The sequence below is a fragment of the Morone saxatilis genome, unplaced genomic scaffold, assembly GCF_004916995.1.
Source record: "Morone saxatilis isolate NCDOM2014 unplaced genomic scaffold, NCSU_SB_2.0 Contig18, whole genome shotgun sequence".
In the NCBI taxonomy this organism is placed as follows: Eukaryota; Metazoa; Chordata; class Actinopteri; family Moronidae; genus Morone; species Morone saxatilis.
In genome coordinates, this window is record NW_023339740.1 from 4,135,989 (window position 1) to 4,140,452 (window position 4,464).

The 4,464-nt window shown below is 45.5% G+C and overlaps 1 protein-coding gene across 1 annotated transcript in view; it reads right to left on the reverse strand.

The window, feature by feature from the left end:
• The window catches only part of LOC118327852 (integrin alpha-5-like), a gene marked incomplete at its 5' end in the record, with an annotated part of 38,675 nt that overhangs the window by 8,179 nt on the left and 26,032 nt on the right, over positions 1-4,464 (reverse strand).

The window sequence follows — 4,464 nt, forward strand, 5'->3', positions numbered from 1 at the left end:
CGTAGTTCATTCATTGTTATACCACGCCCCTGATGTTGCACCTGCTGATGGTAGTGCTTTATCAGCAACTTTGATACGTGACAGGTCTTTGGCAAGATTGCTGGATGCTTGATGTGGGCTTGCAAAGCAGCATGCTCTAGTCGGCCTCCCACCCTGAGAATACCATGTTCATCCAAGAAAGGGTCCAATCTGTGCAGTTTACTGGCTTTACTTTTGGATGTTACTTTCCTTTTGTCTTGAAGACTTTGGATTTCATCAAAGAAGGCTGCCTGTTGGAACATGCCTATGATGGTAGGTTCTGCATTCTTTCTCTCTTCAAGACTTGTAGCTTCATTGTTTCTTGATGCCAACCCTTTCAGCTCCTTGGCACGTCGCACAAGTCTTGCGATGGCTTTGCCCAACCTCGTCCAACTGGAGAACTTTAGGAAGCGATCTATCAATGAACCTTCTGCTGTTGTGGTGTGTACCTTGTGTACCACAGCTTTACGAACTTCTGGGTCTTCAACTTCAACATCTCCCACCATAATATCTCCACTGGGAAGCTCATCACACCAGAGAAAATCTGGACCAGTAAACCAGTTGGATGCAATCAAATCCTTTGCCTTGAGACCCCTCGACGTGTGGTCGGCAGGATTTTCTTCGGAGGCCACATGTCTCCACTGGTTTGGATTGGTACTGTCCTTGATGCGCTGGACACGGTTTGCAACAAATACATGAAACCGTCTGGCGTCATTGTTAACATATCCAAGAACAACCTTTGAGTCCGTCCAGAAGAAATCCTGTGCATCTTTCATTTCCAACTCTCTTTTAAGCATGTCACTTGTCCGAACGGCAACAACAGCAGCTGACAGCTCAAGTCTTGGCACCGTGGTGACCTTTGTGGGGGCCACTCTTGCCTTGCCCATGACCAAGGAACAGTGGATTTGTTTTGATGCACTGATTGCTCTCAGGTACGTACATTCTCCATACCCTTTGACACTTGCGTCTGAAAAGTGATGGAGTTCGTATTTTTGGACCTTTTTGAAACCTTCTGGAAGGTAACATCGCTGAATCTTGACATCTGCTAGGTTCTGTAGATCCAACAACCATTCCTCCCATTGTGGCCGAAGGTCATCAGATAGTGGTTCATCCCACCCGATCTTGTCTCGGCACATCTGCTGAAGTATTTGCTTCCCGACCAGAATGAAAGGAGCTACAAAGCCGAGTGGGTCGTAGATAGAGGCAACTGTTGACAAAACTCCTCTTCTATTGAGTGGACGCTCATTCACAATCACTCTGAACTGGAATTGGTCTGAAGCTACACACCATTTAACACCTAGCGCTCTTTCGATTTGCGGCTCACCCAAAGCTAAGTCTTGATTTCGTACCGTTTCAGCACACTCTTCTTTGGGGAGTGATGCAAGTACCTCTTGGCGGTTGGAAACAAACTTGTGGATATGTAGCTTGCCAGCGCTACAAAGCTGCCTTGCTTCACTGATCAACTGTATTGCTTCATCTATTGTGAACACGCTTGTCAGGCCATCATCCACATAAAAGTTTCTTTCAATGAAGCAAATGGATGCTTCGCTGAAGTAACCTTGTCCTTGGCTGGCAACATGTTTGAGACCATAATTTGCGCAGCCAGGTGATGAGGCTGCCCCAAACAAGTGCACTCTCATCCGGTAGACTGATGGTTGGGCTTGAAAGTCCCCGTTGTCCCACCAGAGAAATCTCAAATAGTCTTGGTCTTCTGCTTTTACGTGAAATTGATGGAACATGCGTTCAATATCGCACATTATTGCTACTGGACCTTTGCGAAACCGGCAGAGAACACCTACCAAACTATTTGTCAGTTCGGGCCCAGTAAGTAGGTGATCATTCAACGACACACCTTGAAACTTCGCCGAACAATCGAACACGACCCGTATTTTCCCTGGTTTCTGTGGGTGATACACCCCATGGTGCGGGATGTACCAGGCAGGGCTCTTGTCAAGTTGGTCTTCTGGTACCCTTTCAGCGTCTCCGCGAGCTATTGTTTCACTCATAAAGGTTACATAATCCTTATGGTACTGCTTGTCCCTCTCAAATCGTTTTCTCAAACACTTGAGACGGTGATCTGCACATTTCCTGTTATCTGGCAGACTTGGCCTGTCTTCCTTAAATGGCAGAGGCATTTCACAGTGACCATCTGCTTTTATCCTGACTCCTTCCTCCATTATTGATATGAAGCGGAAATCCTCTTGAGAGAAATGAGCATCCTCAACGGTTCTCTCTGTGAAGTCTGACTCAAGCACCTTTATCACATCTGGTGGAGTGATTAACTCCTTGACTTGTGTTCGGCAAATGTATCGGACTTCACTTGTTAGATTAGTAGGGGACTTAAGATGAGGTGTCACCTGTCTCACAATGATGCTGTGGCTGCTTCCAATGGCATCGCCATAGTCGACACAGGGATTGACACAGCCGACTATACTCCAGCCAAGGTCTGTTCTTTGAGCAAATGGCTCATTGTCTTTACCTGACACAATTTCTCTTGGCAGCAAGGCTTGAGAACAATTGTAACCTATGAGCAGACCAATGTCACATTGGATTAAAGGTGCAATCTCTTCGGCAAGGTGCTCTAGGTGCGGCCATGCCCTTGCTGTCTTGGGTGTAGGGATATGACTTAGATTGGCAGGAATGAATTCTCTTGAATAAGTTACTGGGAGAGCGATTTTCTTTGATGAATAAAAACCTCTGACCTGCAGCCCAGTAATCTTTTGACTTGGAATGACAGCTCTTTGGGATGACAATGTGGAGAGCTTTAAATGCACAGGCTCTTTCTGCGTGTCCAAAGTTTCTGCCTTTTCTTGCAAGATGAAGGTGGTGTCACTTTGGTTGTCCAGAAGTGCATATACGAGAACCTCAGTCTCTGGGTTACTTGTCGTGGACAGCCAGACTGGAATAACAGTGGATGTATAGGTGCTGTTTATGTCTTGCACCACTCTGTTAGATGTGGCTTCATACGACGTTTCATTGGTCTGTTTAGAATCTGTTCTTTCCTTCTCCTTTGAGTGTTTCTCACTCTCTTTACGTTCGTCAACCCGTTGTTCTTTCTTAGTACGATCTTCATGTAAACACGTTGGGTGCTTCTTTTTACATGTGTCACAGACACTTCTCTGTTCACAGTTCTTTGAATGGTGTCCTGTTTTCAAACATCCAAAGCACAATTTTTTTGTTTGCACAAACTTGACTCGTTCTGCTATAGACTTGTTTATGAACTTTCGGCATGTCTGGATGTCATGGTACAGCTTCTCACAAAAGACACACTCTTTAACATCTGGTCTTTCTTCAGAGTTACTTACCAATACTTTTGCACCAACGGTTCGAGTCTTTGGTGTCTTCATTTTTTCACCATCACCAGACTTCAGAGCATAAAGTGAGGTCACTGGGTTACAAGCTATCTTGGCTTCCTTTGTGACAAAGTCAACAAATTGGCTGAAGCTAGGGAATTCCTGGCTTACTTCTTCAATCTCAATGACCTTTCTGTTCCACCTGGCAGTTAACCAATCAGGAAGTTTGCTAAGCATTTTTTGGTTTTCACCACAGTCATTTAAGATTTCAAGACTCTTAATCTGAGACATTGCAGCTTGACAGCCTCGAAGGAAGTCTGAGAACTCTCTTAGTTCAGTGCTGTCCTTGGGTCCTATCTTTGGCCATGCAGTGAGCCTGTCCCTGAAGGCTTTAGCAATCACAAAGGAACTTCCGTACCTTTCTTCTAGAATGTCCCATGCTGCATAGTAGGCTGCATCTGTGCCTAACAGGAAGTAACTCTCAATGGCTTTCCTTGCAGGTCCGCTAACATACTTGCGGAGGTAGTAGACCTTCTCATTTACTGGAATATTCTTTTTCTTGGTTTTCAGTGGAGACCCACTAAGGTAGCAAAAGACTGGAAAAATGTCTTTCCAAACAATTGATCGACCAGCAGTGACGTGGGACCCTCTGCTGTGGGAGGTGCTGGAGCTGCATACAATAAAGACATTTTTACCAGAGGTCATTTAAAACCAAACACAAATCAAATGGTTCAAAGGCCAAGAATAGACCAAGGGTAATGGCCCTCACCATGCCAAAACCAGGCTGGTTTGGTGGTGTGTCGGTGTGTGTGGTGGTGTTGTGGTGTAGGTGTGGGTGTGCTCACCTTGGAAGGGTGGTGTTTAGAGGAGCAAGCTGAGGTGGCCCCTCAGTTGAGCAACTTCCCACCAGGGTTGAAGCAGCTTCTTGGTCCTGACGGCTCTGAAGAGACATGCGGGGTTACGGGTCTTTAATGTCGACTGGCTTGACCAGCACTTGGACCCGATTATTGTCACCGAGACTTGAAAGAAGAACCTAGTTTGAGCTTCATGCTTTTGCAAACACCTGAAGCACAAAGGCTTAATATTTGGTTGAAATAAATACTTAATGAAGACGAATGCATTGCCCGGTGGTTTTGATGGCAGATATTTATAT